The sequence below is a fragment of the Arachis hypogaea genome, chromosome 18 (genome assembly GCF_003086295.3).
Source record: "Arachis hypogaea cultivar Tifrunner chromosome 18, arahy.Tifrunner.gnm2.J5K5, whole genome shotgun sequence".
NCBI classification, from domain to species: Eukaryota; Viridiplantae; Streptophyta; class Magnoliopsida; order Fabales; family Fabaceae; genus Arachis; species Arachis hypogaea.
The window spans coordinates 8,152,431-8,171,034 of record NC_092053.1 but is presented as its reverse complement, the minus strand read 5'-3'; the positions used below and the strand labels follow the sequence as shown (position 1 = coordinate 8,171,034).

General features: G+C 35.5%; 1 non-coding gene across 1 annotated transcript; it reads left to right on the top strand.

Annotated features, from left to right (window-relative positions):
* The first annotated feature begins 16,788 nt into the window (after positions 1-16,788).
* LOC112774379 (small nucleolar RNA R71) lies at positions 16,789-16,896 on the top strand. The gene has a single exon (XR_003188872.1). It is a non-coding gene; the product is annotated as a small nucleolar RNA R71 (small nucleolar RNA).
* The last annotated feature ends 1,708 nt before the right edge of the window (positions 16,897-18,604 follow it).

Genomic DNA, 18,604 nt, shown 5'->3' with positions numbered 1-18,604 from the left:
AAGCTTTATTTTAAAACAGATCATTTCAATTTTTATTTTAATTTCTACCACTTCTAGAGTTAGTCCTTTTTTCGAATGGAGCCAGTTTCGCCGGATTCTTAAAAGAACTTTATTAGCAACACCGTAAAAAATGGAAGAGTTTTAAGTGTATTAAAAATACCGATATTTTAGTTATTTTAACCGTTGATTTGAACGAGAAATGCTAGAGGTCAGTAACTTTTGTGATTTGTAATCATCAAGTAACTATCAATTATGATTTTAATGATGTGAGATTTCATCCAATAGTATAAGATTACTCACTTTTCTCTTGTTAGTTACATGCGGGACAAAATTTAATAAAGTTACTGAGCCTTAAACTTTTCCGATTTGAATTATAAAAAAAAATATATATAATATATATTAATTGAAATGAACAGTTAAAGCAATTAGAATACCGGTATTTTCGGTACATTTAAAATTTTTCCAATAGTATAATATTTCAGTAAAATAATTTTTTATTGGAAAAGGTTTGTTGTGTATTTATTAAAATAAAATATTTTTAAAAACTTTTACTAATAGATAAAAAAAATGATGATAAGTGACCAACATACTTCTTATTATTTGTGCTTTATGTTTAAATTGATATTAATCAATTCTCTATTTTTTTACAATAAAATATTGATCATTTAGTATTCTCCAAATTTGTATACAAAAGTAAATTTATTATCAACAATTATTAATGCTGAAAGTAACACAATAATCCGTCATTAAATCTTCAAAACAGGAGGTGTATGATATAATACAAGCATTTTCATGAATATGCGATTCAACTGTTGAAGTTTGTACTTTCAATTCATGATTTCTTACATGGCCCTTTTTCCTTCAGTTATAGTTAAGGGAAAAAAAAAAACTTGAATCTGGAAACAGGAGCCGGATGATTAATGCAAGAAAAGATAATAAAAGTAATAACTTGATAAAGGAATGGAAAGTTGAAAGTATGTTGTTGCCATTTATACTTTTCAAATAAAGGATGAATAATTTTATTTGTTTTGAAATCTTATTTTGTCATGTACCGTGTATACCTTCAATTCTTAGCAGATTTCATCAAATTAAATAGAGTTACACTTCAATCGAAATACGCCTAATTAAGTAATTTAATTTTTAATAAGTATAAAAAATTAATTTTTAATTAGTACATATTAGTCAAATTTTTATTATAAAATTACTTTTTAATTCAACTTTTTTGAAAATTTAAAATTTAGGATTATAATTTAAGATTAAAATTTTTAATTTAAAATTTATCATTTAAAATTTATGATTTAAATTTTAAAATAAAAATAAAAAATTAATTGATATTGACCAAAAAAAAGTTAGTCCAGTAATTAAACTTTTAATTTATTAGCTTTTCAAAGATTATTCATGAGAAACACTAGACGTACTTATATATTATATATATTTGTATATATACTTGTTTTTCCATATTGTTTTTATATATCATTCTAATTTATTTTATAATTTTATTAATTGAAGTTTTAGAATTAGCAAAAAATTAAAAGAAAACTAATTAAGGTGAAGTCTAGAGATTAAAGTTCTGTATACCCATTTAAGATTTTATAGGGTAAAGTATACTTTTTGTCCCTAAAGTTTAATAAAAATTTCAAAAATATCCCTAAGTTTTATTTTGTTTCAATTTTGTCCCAAAAGTTTTCAATTTGCATCAAATATACCCTCGAACGGCTAAATTTTCAAAAAAATTTAAGACCAATCTAACAATAATGCATGAAAATTATGTTTGATTTGCTTGTATTGAAGGTTGTTCTTATGAAATTGTTGTTGAATTGGTCTTAAATTTTTTGAAAAATTAGCCATCAGGGGTATATTTGATGCAAATCGAAAACTTTTAGGACAAAATTGAAACAAAATAAAACTTATGGGTATTTTTGAAACTTTTGTAAAACTTCAGGGACAAAAAATATACTTTACCCGATTTTATAATATCCGAGCGAGACGATGAAAAAGATAAATTCTTAGGGTCAGTAATATTTATTATTTTTTGTTATTATTTGGTCAGTATAAATACTAAATTCTTTTTAATAAGTAAATTACAAATTTATGTATACAAATTCTGAAAAATATATGTGGATACAAACTGTATTGATTTATGTGTGTAAATTTTGATAAACATAAATAAAAATTATATATTTTTTGTGTATAAAACTTTTTTAAATATAAATGTAAATTATTATTAGACAAATATTGATAAAAAATAATAATATTTGCTGACAATGTAATATTAATAGAAGAAAAATTTGATTATGGACAACCACAAGCAACATATATAGTTGGATCCATCCTTAATAATGCTTCTGGTTTAGGATTCTTGCTTACTATCAGCAGGTATCTATCTAACAAATTTTTTAGTTTTCTTTTTATTTTCTGATATATTTATCGATTAGTCTCTAACTTTCTAGATTAAAAATAGTAATGACCTAATCATTGGCAAAGAGAGTTCCAACTTTCTCCCAAACTTTAAGCCAGTTTTTTTTTTTTTTTTTTTGAAATCTTAGGATTACATTAGTATAGACACTAATAGGGAAGTAATAGAATCTGTTTCTTCTGTTACAAGTTAACTAAGATTGTAAATCTTGATCAATTGAGCTACTACTAATAAGTGTATATATACCCTTATTATTGTATGGTTAACTAATTAAGTGAACAAGAAACATTCAATAACACTTCCCCATTTTCAATTCTTCTCATGCAATTCCATTTCTCTTTCTCTGCATAATTCCTTCAATTAGGTCTAATTATTAATAAAAACTAAATCAACTTATATTATATTAGAATTATCATAAAATTAAAAGTTACAAGAATTATAAGTGATGAAATTAAAAGTTACAAAAATTATAAGTCAAATTTTATCTCCTAATTAAAATTAGAGGCTATAAATTAAGTTGAAAAAATTATGAAGCATCAATATATATAACAAGTTGCACTCATCACCTTCATACTAGAAGAATTATGAATTGTATTGGAATTTAGAAGCTTCAAGTTGATGACTAAATTTAAAAATTTTTTAAGATGTTTATAATAGTTGTGCTAGAAATTCTAAGATGCCAACTAATAAAGATATAAAAGTTACTTATTTGAATAGTCAAAGTTAAAAACAAAGTTGAATAAGTATATATATGTATTAGAAAGCTAGTAGAATCATGAATTATTAGTATGAAGTATTGCCTATATAAAGACACATATGCCTTATGTATTTTGTGTGTTAAAAAATAATGAAAAATGTGTTATGAGAACTGAGAGGTACTCCTTAGTTTTTTATTCTATGAGTGTTAGTGAGTCTGAGAGATGAAAAAAATATGATAGCGTTATTTATGTGAGTGAGTAATCCTGGAGCCAATATAGTGTGGGTATCATACTTACATTTGGTATTACAGCTGGTTAATCTAGTGCTTGGTATTTAAAAGTTTGTGAGGTGTGAGAGAGTTCTCACATAGTTGTTTATTCATAAAATCAATATGGCAAACACTTTTAATATTGTGTGGTCCGGTCCCAAGTTAGATGAAAAACTTGATTATAGTTATTAGGAGACTTTGATGTCTATCCATTTGAAGATTCAGAACCTGTGAAATTTCATTGAACCGGATTTTCAAGAAGGAGTAGGTGCTGCCCAACAAAGGAGAGACCAATTGGCGCTATCTCAAATTCATCAAGGTGTAGATTATACGGTGTCTGGCAAAATAAAAAATGCCAAAAGTACAAAAGAAGCACGAAACACGTTAAATCTGTCATACAAAGGCGTAGATAAAGCTCAAAAAGTAAAGCTACAGTCTTTAAGAAGAGAATATGAAAGGTACGAGATGTCTAGCTCAGAAACTGTTAAGCAATATTTTACTCGTATTACAGATCTTGTTAATGAATTGAGAGTCTATGGAGAAGATATGCCCGATAGTAAAGTGGTGGAAAAAATTTTTCGCACTATGCTGATGAAGTATGACCATGTGGTGACTACGATACTAAACTCCCACGATATGGATACCATGACGATTGCAGAGTTGTAAGGAACCATGGAAAGCCACATCAGTAGAATATTGGAGAAGTCAGAAAAATCAATCGAGAAAGTTCTGACAAATCAATTAAGGAAGAAGTTAGATGACAAAGGCGAGAAGTGTATCTTTATTGGCTATAGCACAGACTCAAAAGCATACAAGCTGTATAATCTAGGATAAAAAAGGTAATCGTTAGCAGAGACGTGACGTTTGATGAGAAAGGCATGTGGGACTGGGACATAAAGACAGAAAAACAGCCGATTGTAATTTCAAATACATGTGATGATGAAGAAGAAAGACAACAGGACACAACTGCACAACCAGAATCATCTAGAAGACCTCAAAGAGAGCGGAGACTACCTGCTAGATTAGCAGATTATGAAGTTAGCAATGGCAACGATTCGTCCGATGAAGAATCATAATTTTTACTCTATTTTCAGGTTGTGAGCCGTTGAACTTTGAAGAAGTCTCTAAAGACAACAATTGAAAAAAAGCAATGATGAGAAGATTCATGCCATTGAGAAGAATGACACATGAGAGCTGACAGATTTACCAGCAGATAAGAAGCCGATTGGCATAAAGTAGGTTTATAAAATTAAGTACAAACCCAATAGTGAAGTAATGAAGTTGATCATTTTAAAGTAAGATTAGTTGCTAAGGGATACAAACAAAAGTCAAGTATCAATTAGTTTGAAGTATTTGCTCTTGTTGCTAGATTAGACACTATTCATATGATTATTTCACTCTCGACTTAAAATAAGTGGAAGATACATCAAATGGATGTTAAGTTAGCATTTCTAAATGGCACTTTAGAAGAAAAAGTGCATGTTGAGCAACCTACAAGATATGAAGTTCCTGGAGAAGAAAATAAAGTTTATAGGTTGAAGAAAACTTTGTACGGGTTAAAGCAAGCACCAAGAGCATGGTACAAGAAGATTGATTCTTATTTTGCTCAAAATGGTTTCAAAAGATGTCCATTTGAGCATAGGCTTTATATCAAGTTCGTTGAACCTGGAGATATCTTGATCGTGTGTCTTTATGCTGACGATTTAATCTTTATTGGCAACAATTTAGGAAGGCTATGATAAAGCACTATGAAATAACGGGTATGGGCTTGATGTCTTACTTTCTTGGTGTTGAAGTAGTTAAAAAAGGTGATAAAATTTTTATTTCTCTGATACCATAATGTAACACCCTACCACACAGAGTTTTACGCTTAAGCAGTAAAACAGATGTGGTGTGGTATTACGACCTCTAAAATAAAATATATACATATAATAATAAAAAGGAGATAGTATACAAGGAGCCTTGAAAAATCGGTAAAACAAAATCTCAAAATAAAAAGCGCAACGCTCCGGAATCGAGATTACTTACGTGCTAAGAAAACCAAGGTTCATAAGTATAAATAAACGGAAAGTGGGAATAGAGGGCCAAAAGTACAAAATAACAAGCTCCTAACTCAGCCTGCGAAACTAAGGCTTGCCGGAGAATATTTACATATGTATATATATAACCCGAAGCCCAAAACTACATACATATAAGCCTGTTTCTCCATAAACCTCTAAGAGATACAAAGTAAAGCAGTAATATACACAAGAGGAGAGTCTAATACATATACATATCAAAATATCAGAAATAAGCCCCAAAATGAAACCACTCTGTGGTGGAACTCCGGACGCCTAGCGAGGTGTCTTTCGACCTGCATCTGAAAAACACAATTGAAGGTTGTGATAGGCTTAGAGAAGGGGGGTTGAATCTATGCCTTTTTTTTAGTTACTGAAATAACCCCTTTTGATTTAAACTTGCAATTCTGATTCTGTTCGAACTCAGCAGCGAAAATATATGAGACAATTTATTTTTGTCTCATGAATATCAGAAAACAGAATATAGCAGAGAAGAGAGAAGCTAACACTAGCATGTATCCTAGTTCCGTTGCCATGTGCTATGCAACCTACGTCCAGTCTCCTCCACAACAATGGAGGAATTTTCACTATAGTTAAAAGTAGGGTAAAGTATATTTTTTGTCCCTGAAGTTTGACAAAAATTTCAAAAATACCCCTAAGTTTTATTTTGTTTCAATTTTGTCCTAGAAGTTTTCGATTTGCATCAAATATACCCTTGACGGCTAATTTTTCAAAAAATTTAAGACCAATTCAACAACAATTTCATAAGAACAATCCTCAACGTAAGCAAATCAAGCATAATTTTCATGCATTATTGTTAGATTGGTTTTAAATTTTTTGAAAATTTACCCGTCGAGGGTATATTTGATGCAAATCAAAAACTTCTGGGACAAAATTGAAACAAAATAAAACTTAGAGGTATTTTTAAAAGTTTTGCCAAACTTTAAGGACAAAAAGTATACTTTACCCTTAAAAGTATTACATACACTAATTCCACAGGATTGACACAATCCTCTTACACTCAAGTTCTAACCTAACTTGACATTGGCTACGCAAATACCTAACTCTTCACTCTTAGTGCTAACCCAACTAAGAAAGGGATACCTCACAGGTACAAGATACAAGACACTGACTTACCTAAAGAAATCTAAAAATAACTCTAGACTTTTCTCTCAAGTGTATCACTAAGCCTTTTTCACTCATTGGCTTTTACTTGAGCTCTCTCAATATGCCTTTTTACTCAAGAAATTACAGAAAGATAAACATTGAAAAGTAAATTACAATCTGTAAAACATGAAGGAGATTGCCTCTACAACAGCCTCTTTGCTATGTGATAAACCAGATTTGCTTGTCTCTGATTCAGTTCTTCATTTTTGGCGGAATGCTTCTTTGAAAGAAAACACTATCCAAGTAGAGGAACTTCTTCAGAGAACTTCTTCATAGAACAAAACCTCAATACACTGGGTTATCTCTCCTTGCTTCTGAATGAGCAGAAATCCTCTTTTATCTCCTTGCATATTGCTGGGTTCTTCTTCTTAGGTCAACTTCTTGAGCACTGTGCTTCACCAACCCACAAACTCACTTTTTTTCATTAATTCTCAGAGTAGAAACTTTGCTTCTGACTTTCCTTGGTTGACCGAAAGCCTCAGGACGACAAACACAAAAGGATCTTTCAATGGTAAACCATATCTCAGCCCTTAAAACTAACTTGGTCCCCAAGATACGTTTGAGACCGTGAATTTATAGCAGTGAAGAACAGACCACATCTTTCCTATGTATCTTGGAATGGATAGGCATAACGTTGAAGATGAAGAGAAGAAGATATGATGCATGTATAATGAAATGGGTTAACTTTAACTTTTACCTTAGGGAAGAAGCTTTCTCTCACTTTCTTTGAGTTCTGACCACAGCAGGTTAAAGTGTATGTTGAGTTGGTGAAAGCAAGTGAGAGAGGGAATTTGCTTGCTGAATATCAAATCGGGCTTGGACTAGATCACTTCATTTGGCCCGGTTTGATTTCTTATCTTTGTTTCCTTTTGGGCTTTCATTACTTTATAGCCCGCCAGCCTTGTTTCCTGATTTCATTCAGTTTGGGCTGCTTGCTTTTATATTGGGCTATTGCAATGTTGAGTTTTGGCCTGCAACACTAAGTAATCAGCAACATATAATTATAAACAATCATCATTTAATTATTTATTTTATCCAATAAAATAATGTTTGTCATCATTAATTAATTTAGTTAATTTCTTAACTCAACAACAACGTTGTATGGAATGAGAACCGGAGGTTCTCAACATGGTAAAGGTGCCACGCACATAAGATATAAGGTCCTGGGAATGCCAGAGGCAATCCTAGAACACCGATACTCAGATTATAAAACTTCAAGATTTAAAACTAAAACCATAAACAAGGTGGTTCTCTAAAGCTTCATAAACTGAACCGAAACTCTAATCAAGACCCTTAAGTCTCCGCCTTCCTCCAATTCTCCAAACTCCAGTAGAACCACAGAAACAAACAAAGCAGACAAAGCAGGCACAAATAGAATACGGATACAGCAAGTAGAACATGTAGCATATTATAATCACTTAGACATTCCCAATTAATGCACAATCAAGCAATTCAAACCATATGTACATGATGCATGCCTGTCCTATGGCTGTTGATATCAACTGTCGGTTACTTAGCCAGCCCGACATGTCCTGGTAGCTAACCGTGGACAGAACACTACAACACGGGACATGTATTACTCGTCCACCCAAGCTGGTGCCACATCCTTAACCTGGATATGGATTACTCGTCTATGCACAGGCTTGGACTCGAATAGGAATTACTCGTCTATTCTTGGATAGGAATTGCTTGTCTACCCTCGACATTACACATCGAATAGGAATTACTCATCTATACTCACAAACATAGCTCGGATAGGAATTACTCGTCTACCCTCGCAGTCATAACTTGACATCTCAAAATAATCCACAATTAAAACTCAGTTATCATCATTAATCATATCTCAATATCTCAAACTCCTAATCATGACTTGGATAGGAATTACTTGTCCATCCTAACAATCACAACTCATCACTATCGCTTTAATCACCATCACACTTTAAGGTCATCATCATTTTCAACCCATCTTTCACTCAAATGAAATTCATTATTATCTTCTTCATAATTATATAAGTTCAGCTAATACTTCCCAAGTTTCTACCTCTTTTCTAATTATATCTCATTACTAAGTATCCAACTAAAGTTTAGGGGCTAAAAGAGTAAAAATAGAGATTTAGAAGTTTGAAATTTGACTTAAAAACACAAAAATCTATTTTTTGTTGAAACAGGGGCCACGCGTACGCGTGGGTACGCGTTTGGACCAAGACGCGTACGCATACCTCATCTCACTTACGCATGTACACGAGGCAGTAGTGATCCTTCGTGAATAGAGGACATGCATACGCAAGAATCTCAAATCACGCGTACGCATGGGCCACGCGTATGCGTGGGCGTATGTTTCCTCAAAAATTTTAACTAAGTCTGAAACTGTAGAATTTCAAGTTTAAATCCCAAACTTCCAACATGCATAACTTTTTCGTTTTAAAACATTTTTCTTCCATTCTTCGAAGGGCGTAAACTTCACGGACCCATTTTTTATATAAAACAATTTTGAAATCATTTGGGGGTTTGAAAGCCAAGTTATGGCTCGTCGAAATTCGGCCAAAAATCAACTTTACACAAAACCTCAAAATCTCAATTTTCTTTAAAACCCAAATCAAACTCAACATGCTATACACTAAACTCATCAACACAATACATATATATCTTTTCCATCATCACAACAACCTTCATACCCTACCATTTCTCAATCTTAACAATCCCTTTCATCAATCTCCCGAATACAACATCAAGATTATCATTCACCAATTCAATATATACATACACATGCATTCATATCATTATCTCAATCATCGTCAACCCATCACTTAACATTCCATCATAAAAAATAGCAAACAATATCAAGGGTGCTAATCATTAAACATACTCATACGTTCCAACCTATCCTATGGTCATCTAGCCTAAGTTTTCACAGAACATTATATATTACATATGAGAAACCTAAACCATACTTTGGCCGATTTCCTCATATCACCCAAGACAACCCACTAGGCAAGATTGCAAGCCCTTACACCAAAAATCCAGCAACTAATACTAATTTCCAAGCCTCCAACTTCCACAAATATGCTTCAATTCTTATACATATATCACCTAATACATAACATCACATATCCATATACAAGATTCAATACCTAACACATGTAATCAAGGATTCAAGGAATTGACTAGGGTTAATAATCCTTACCTTAGATGTGCCACAATTAAGCAAAAGCCCACTAATCCCTCAATTCAATTTAATCCTAAAACATCAAATTAACCAAAATCTCAACACCCCAAAACCATAAAATTTTCGTATTTGAGAAGAGAGAATTGAAACTGAGAATGTGGTTTCCTTACCTTACAATATACTAGACTTTGTAGAGCTCGTCACTGCGGACACGTGGCCACAAATGGTGCGGCGATCGGAGCTTGGAGCGAGAAGTTATGTCGGATTGAAATCAAACCATGGATTAGGTTTTGATGCTCTTGTTCCCTCCTTCCCCAAACTGATTCTGCATGCTTCAATGTGTGAAAGGAAGGGAAATGAGCTGAGCTCATGGGTATAGGTGATTTGGGTTGGGCCTTGGGCCCTGGTGCACGAAATTGTGATCTCCAGGCTCGAACAAATCCTGGTAATGGCTCCAAAGCTTGGTGCTCTGATCTTAATTCATAATTGTCACAACTTCGATACAACTAACCAGCAAGTGCACTGGGTCGTCCAAGTAATACCTTACGTGAGTAAGGGTCGAATTCCACGGAGATTGTTGGTATGAAGCAAGCTATGGTCATCTTGTAAATCTCAGTCAGGTAGATATAAATTGATAAGGGTGTTTTCGAATAATAAATAAAAGAAGGGATAGAAATACTTATGTAATTCATTGATAGGAATTTCAGATAAGCGAATGGAGATGCTTTTTGTTCCTCTGAACCTCTGCTTTCCTGCTATCTTCATCCAATCAGTCTTACTCCTTTCTATGGCTGGCTTTATGTGATACATCACCACTGTCAATGGCTACTTTCGGTCATCTCTCGGGAAAATGATCCAATGCCCTGTCACGGCACGGCTAATCGTCTGGAGGCATCACCCTTGCCAATGGCTTCATCTTATCCTCTCAGTGAATAATATGCTCACGCACCCTGTCACGGCACGGCTATTCATCTGTCGGTTCTCGATCATGCTGGAATAGGATTTACTATCCTTTTGCGTCTGTCACTAACGCCATGCAATCGCGAGTTAGGAGCTCGTCACAGTCATTCAATCATTGAATCCTACTCGGAATACCACAGACAAGGTTTAGACCTTCCGGATTCTCTTGAATGCCGCCATCATTCTAGCTTACGCCACGAAGATTCCGGTTAAGAGATCTAAGAGATACTCATTCTAGCTTATTTCATGTAGAACGGAAGTGTTTGTCAGGCACGCGTTCATAAAGGAGAAGGATGATGAGCGTCACACATAATCATCACCTTCATCACGTTCTTGGGTGCGAATGGATATCTTAGAAGCGAAATAAGAAGAATTGAATAGAAAACAGTAGTACTTTGCATTAATCTTTGAGGAACAGCAGAGCTCCACACCTTAATCTATGGAGTGTAGAAACTCTACCGTATGAAAATACATAAGTGAAGGTCCAGGCATGGCCGAGATGGCCAGCCCCCTTAAGCGTGATCAATAGTCTCCTAAGATGAACAATGAATTATAACTGAGACCAAAGATGCCTAATACAATAGTAAAAGGTCCTATTTATAATAAACTAGCTACTAGGGTTTACATGAGTAAGTAATTGATGCATAAATCCACTTCTGGGGCCCACTTGGTGTGTGTTTGGGCTGAGCTTGAGTGTTACACGTGCAGAGGCCATTTGTGGAGTTGAACGCCAGTTTCTGTGCCAGTTTGGGCGTTCAACTCTGGTTTTGGATCCTTTTCTGGCGCTGGACGCCAGATTTGGGCAGAAGGCTGGCGTTGAACGCCAGTTTACGTCGTCAATTCTTGGCCAAAGTATGGACTATTATATATTGATGGAAAGCCCTGGATGTCTACTTTCCAACGCAATTGGAAGCGCGCCATTTCGAGTTCTGTAGCTCCAGAAAATCCACTTTGAGTGCAGGGAGGTCAGAATCCAACAGCATCAGCAGTCCTTTTTCAACCTCTGAATCTGATTTCTGCTCAAGTCCCTCAATTTCAGCCAGAAAATACCTGAAATCACAGAAAAACACACAAACTCATAGTAAAGTCCAGAAATGTGAATTTATCATAAAAACTAATGAAAACATCCCTAAAAGTAGCTAGATTCTACTAAAAACATACTAAAAGCAATGCCAAAAAGCGTATAAATTATCCGCTCATCACAACACCAAACTTAAATTGTTGCTTGTCCCCAAGCAACTGAAAATCAAATAGGATAAAAAGAAGAGAATATACTATAAATTCTAAACTATCAATGAAACATAGTTTCAATCATATGAGCGGGACTTATAGCTTTTTGCCTCTTGAATAGTTTTGGCATCTCACTTTATCCATTGAAGTTTAGAATGATTGGCATCTATAGGAACTTCAGAGTTCAGATAGTGTTATTGATTCTCCTAGTTCAGTATGATGATTCTTGAACACAGCTATTTTATGAGTCTTGGCCGTGGCCCTAAGCACTTTGTTTTCCAGTATTACCACCGGATACATAAATGCCACAGACACATAATTGGGTGAACCTTTTCAGATTGTGACTCAGCTTTGCTAAAGTCCCCAATTAGAGGTGTCCAGGGTTCTTAAGCACACTCTTCTTTTGCTTTGGACCTTGACTTTAACCGCTCAGTCTCAAGTTTTCACTTGACACCTACACGCCATAAGCACATGGTTAGGGACAGCTTGGTTTAGCCGCTTAGACCAGGATTTTATTCCTTTAGGCCCTCCTATCCACTGATGCTCAAAGCCTTGGGATCCTTTTTATTTGCCCTTGCCTTTTGGTTTTAAGGGTTACTGGCTTTTTGCTCTTGCCTCTTGGTTTTAAGAGCTTTTGGCTTTTTCTGCTTGCTTTTTCTTTTTCTTTCTGTTTTTTTTTTCGCCTATTTTTTTTCTGCAAGCTTTGTTCTTTGCTGCTTTTTCTTGCTTCAAGAATCACTTTTATGATTTTTCAGATTATCAAATAACATGTCTCCTAGTCATCATTCTTTCAAGAGCCAACATATTTAACATTCTTAAACAACAACTTCAAAAGACATATGCACTGTTCAAGCATACATTCAGAAAACAAGAAGCATTATCACCACATCAATATAATTAAACTAAGTTCAAGGATAAATTCGAAACTCATGTACTTCTTGTTCTTTTGAATTAAAACATTTTTCATTTAAGAGAGGTGATAGATTCATAGGACATTCATATCTTTAAGACAAAGTTACTACTTACTAATGATCATGTAATGAAGACACAAACATAGATAAGCACATAACATAGAAAACGAAAAACAGAAGAAATAAGAACAAGGAATGAATCCACCTTAGTGATGGTGGCGTTTCCTTCTTGAGGAACCAATGATGTCCTTGAGCTCTTCTATGTCTCTTCCTTGTCTTTGTTGCTCCTCCCTCATTGCTTTTTGATCTTCTCTTATCTCATGAAGCATGATGGAGTGCTCTTGATGTTCCACCCTTAGTTGTCCCATATTGGAACTCAATTCTCCTAGGGAGGTGTTGATTTGCTCCCAATAGTTTTGTGGAGGAAAGTGCATTTGAGGCATCTCCGGAATCTCATGGAAATGAGCTTCTTGCGCCTCTTGAGCTCCATGAGTGGGCTCTCTTGCTTGCTCCATCTTTTTCTTAGTGATGGGCTTGTCCTCTTTAATGAGGATATCTCCCTCTATGTCAATCCCAGCCGAATTGCATAGGTGGCAAATGAGGTGAGGAAAGGCTAACCTTGCCATGGTGGAGGACTTGTCAGCCACCTTGTAGAGTTCTTGAGGTATAATCTCATGAACTTCCACCTCTTCTCCAATCATGATGCTATGGATCATGATGGCCCGGTCTATAGTAACTTCAGACCGGTTGCTAGTGGGAATGATTGAGCATTGAATAAACTCCAACCATCCTCTAGCAATAGACTTGAGGTCCAATCTTCTTAGTTGAACCGGCTTGCCTTTGGAGTCAATCTTCCATTGAGCTCCTTCTACACATATGTCCATAAGGACTTGGTCCAACCTTTGATCAAAGTTGACTCTCCTTGTGTAGGGGCGTGCGTTTTCTTCCATGTATGGCAAGTTGAACGCCAACCTCACATTCTCCGGACTAAAATCTAAGTATTTCCCCCGAACCATTGTAACATAGTTCTTTGGATCCGGGTTCTTACTTTGATCATGGTTCTTGGTGATCCATGCATTGGCATAGAACTCTTGAACCATTAAGATGCCGACTTGTTGGATGGGATTTGTTAGAACTTCCCAACCTCTTCTTTGAATTTCATGTCGGATCTCCGGATACTCATTTCTTTTGAGTTTGAAAGGGACCTCAGGGATCACCTTCTTCTTGGCCACAACATCATAGAAGTGGTCTTGATGGGCTTTGGAGATGAACCTTTCCATCTCCCATGACTCGGATGTGGAAGCTTTTGTCTTCCCTTTCCCTCTTCTAGAGGATTCTCCGGTCTTAGGTGCCATCAATGGTAATGGAAAAACAAAAAAGCTATGCTTTTACCACACCAAACTTAGAATATTGCTCGCCCTCGAGCAATAAACAAAAGAATAGAAGAAGAAGAAGAAGAAATATGGAGAGGGAGAGGGAGAGGTGATTTCGGCCAAGGAGAGTGTAGAGGGGTGTGTTGTGTGAATTTTGATGAAGAATTGAGGACTTTATATAGGGAAGGGAGGGGGGGGTATTGGTTCGGCCATATTGGTGGGTTTGGGTGGGAAATTGGTTTTGAATTTTGAAGGTAGGTGGAGTTTATGAGGTAGGTTTATTGGGAAGAGTGGGTGGATGTGAGTGGTGAAGAGGTGATGGAGAAGAGAGATTGAGGTGATAGGTGAAGGGTTTTTGGGAAGAGTGTTTATGGGGTTGTGTGAAAGAGAATGGTGAGAAGAAGTGAGTGGAGGTAGGTGGGGATCCTGTGGGGTCCACAGATCTTGAGGTGTTCAAGGATTTACATCCCTGCACCCATTAGGCATGTAAAAATGCCTTTGTATCCAACTCTGGGCGTTCAGCGCCAGGTTGGTGGCCATTTTGGGCGTTCAACGCCCATCTGTGTGCCATTTCTGGCGTTCAGCGCCCAGAAGCTGCCCATTTTGGGCGTTCAGCGCCAGAACCATGCTTTGTTCTGGCGCTGAACGCCAGACAGATGCTCCTCCAGGGTGTAATTTTTCTTCTGCTGTTTTTGATTCCGTTTTCAATTTTTATATTTATTTTGTGACTCCACATGATCATGAACCTAAGAAAAGATGAAAAACAATAAAAATAAGAATTAGATAAACATTGGGTTGCCTCCCAACAAGCGCTTCTTTAATGTCAATAGCTTGACAGTGGGCTCTCATGGAGCCTCACAGATGTGCAGAGCTTTGTTGAGACTCTCCAACACCAAACTTAGAGTTTGGATATGGGAGTTCAACACCAAACTTAGAGTTTGGTTGTGGCCTCCCAACACCAAACTTAGAGTTTGACTGTGGGGGCTCTGGTTGACTCTGCTTGGAGAGAAGCTTTTTCTGCTTCCTCTCCATGGTTGCAGAGGGAGATCCTTGAGTTTTAAACACAAGGGAGTCCTCATTCCATTGAAGGACTATTTCACCTCTGTCAACATCAATCACAGCTCTTGCTGTGGCCAGGAAAGGTCTTCCTAGGATGATGGATTCATCCTCTTCCTTTCCAGTATCCAGGACTATGAAATCAGCAGGGATGTAAAGGCCTTCAACCTTTACTAACACGTCCTCTACTTGTCCATATGCCTGTTTTCTTGAGCTGTCTGCCATCTCTAATGAGATTTTAGCAGCTTGCACCCCATAGATTCCCAGTTTCTCTATTACAGAGAGGGACATGAGGTTTATCCCTGAACCAAGGTCACACAGAGCCTTAAAGACCATGGTGCCTATGGTACAAGGGATTATGAACTTTCCAGGATCCTGTCTCTTCTGAGGCAATGTCAGTTGATCCAGATCACTTAGTTCATTGATGAACAAGGGAGGTTCCACTTCCCAAGTATCAATGCCAAATAATTTGGCATTTAGCTTCATGATTGCACCAAGAAACTTGGCAGTTTGCTCTTCAGTAACATCCTCATTCTCTTCAGAAGAGGAATACTCATCAGAGCTTATGAAGGGCATAAGGAGGTTCAATGGGATCTCTATGGTCTCTAGATGAGTCCCAGAGTCCTTTGGTTCCTCAGAGGGAAGCTCCTTATTGACCACTGGACGTCCCAGGAGGTCTTCCTCCTTGGGATTCACGTCCTCTCCTCTCCTCACAGGTTCGGCCATGGCGCTTATGTCAATGGCCTTGTACTCTCCTTTTGGGTTCTCTTCTGTATTGCTTGGGAGAGTACTAGGAGGGATTTCAGTGATCCTTTTACTCAGCTGGCCCACTTGTGCTTCCAGATTTCTAATGGAAGACCTTGTTTCATTCATGAAACTTACAGTGGCCTTAGATAGATCAGAGACTAGATTTGCTAAATTAGAAGCATTTTGTTCAGAGTTCTCTGTCTGTTGCTGAGTTGATGATGGAAAAGGCTTGCTATTGCTAAACCTGTTTCTTCCACCATTATTAAAGCCTTGTTGGGGCTTTTGATCCTTCCATGAGAAATTTGGATGATTTCTCCATGTTGAGTTATAGGTGTTCCCATAAGGTTCACCTAAGTAATTTACCTCTGCTATTGCAGGGTTCTCAGGATCATAGGCTTCTTCTTCAGAAGATGCCTCTTGAGTACTGTTGGATGCAGCTTGCATTCCTTGCAGACTCTGAGAGATCATATTGACTTGCTGAGTCAATATTTTATTCTGAGCCAATATGGCATTCAGAGTATCAACCTCAAGAACTCCCTTCTTCATAGGCGTCCCATTACTCACAGGATTCCTTTCAGAAGTGTACATGAACTGGTTATTAGCAACCATGTCAATGAGTTCTTGAGCTTCTGCAGGCGTTTTCTTTAGGTGAATGGATCCACCTGCAGAAGTGTCCAATGACATCTTTGATAACTCAGATAAACCATCATAGAATATATCCAGGATGGTCCATTCTGAAAGCATGTCAGAAGGACACTTTTTGGTCAACTGTTTGTATCTTTCCCAAGCTTCATAGAGGGATTCACCTTCTTTCTATCTGAAGGTTTGAACATCAGCTCTAAGCTTGCTCAGCTTTTGAGGAGGAAAGTACTTGGCTAAGAAAGCCGTGACCAGCTTATCCCAAGAGTTCAGGCTGTCTTTGGGTTGAGAATCCAACCATAATCTAGCTCTGTCTCTTACAGCAAAAGGGAAAAGCATGAGCCTGTAGACTTCAGGATCTACTCCATTAGTCTTAACAGTATCACATATCTGCAAGAATTCAGTTAAGAACTGAAAAGGATCTTCAGATGGAAGTCCATGAAACTTGCAGTTCTGCTGCATCAGAGAAACTAACTGAGGTTTCAGCTCAAAGTTGTTTGCTCCAATTGCAGGAATGGAGATGCTTCTTCCATGTAAATTGGAATTAGGTGCAGTAAAGTCACCAAGCATCTTCCTTACATTATTATTATTTTCGGCTGCCATCTCTTCTGCCTGTTCGAAAATTTCTGAAAGGTTATCTCTGGATTGTTGTATTTTAGCTTCTCTTAATTTTCTCTTCAGAGTCCTTTCAGGTTCTGGATCTGCTTCCACAAGAATGTTCTTATCCTTGCTCCTGCTTATATGACAAAGAAGAAGACACAGAAAAATAATAATAATAATAGAGAGTCTCTTTACCACAGTATAGAGGTTCCCTTATGTGAGTAGAAGAAAAGAAGAAGAAATTCGAACACAGATAGAAGAGGGGGTTCGAATTTGGTGATGATGTGAGGAAGAGATGTTAGTTAATGAATGAATAAATAGAATAGGATGAGAGAGAAGGATGGAATTTTCGAAAATTATTTTTGAAAAGGAGTTAGTGATTTTTGAAAATTGGTTTTTGAAAAATGTTAGTAATTTTCGAAAATTTTTGAAATCAAAAATAAAAAAAAATTAAAATTAATTAGTTAATTAAAAAGAAATTTTTGAAAAAGAGGGAAGATATTTTCGAAAATTAGAGAGAGAGAGTTAGTTAGGTAGTTTTGAAAAAGTTAAGAAACAATCAAAAAGTTAGTTAGTTAGTTGAAACAAATTTTGAAAAGATAAGAAGTTAGGAAGTTAGAAAAGATTTTTGAAAAGATATTTTTGAAAAAGATAAGATAAGGAGATATTTTTGAAAAGATATGATAGGAATTAGTTTTGAAAAAGATTTGATTTTTAAAATCACAATTAATGACTTGATTCATAAGAAATCACAAGATATGATTCTAGAACTCAAAGTTTGAATCTTTCTTAACAAGCAAGTAACAAACTTTCAAATTTTTGAATCAAAACATTAATTGATTATGTTATTTTCGAAAATTTGGTATAAAAATAAGAAAAAGATTTTTGAAAAATATTTTTGAAATTTTCGAAAATAACTAAGAATTTTGAAAAAGATTTGATTTTTGAAAAAGATTTTGAAAAAGATAAGATTTTCAAATTGAAAATTTGATTTGACTCATGAGAAACAACTTGATTTTAAAAATTTTTGAAAAAGTCAACTCAAATTTTCGAATTTGATGAGAGAAAAAGGGAAAGATATTTTTTTGATTTTTTGAATTTTTATGATGAGAGAGAAAAACATGAAAATTATGCAATGCATGAAATTTTTAGATCAAAACAGTGAATGCATGCAAGAATGCTATGAATGTCAAGATGAACACCAAGAACACTATGAAGAACATGATGAACATCAAGAACATATTTTTGAAAAATTTTTAATGCAAAGAAAACATGCAAGACACCAAACTTAGAATTCTTTAATGCTTAGGCACTA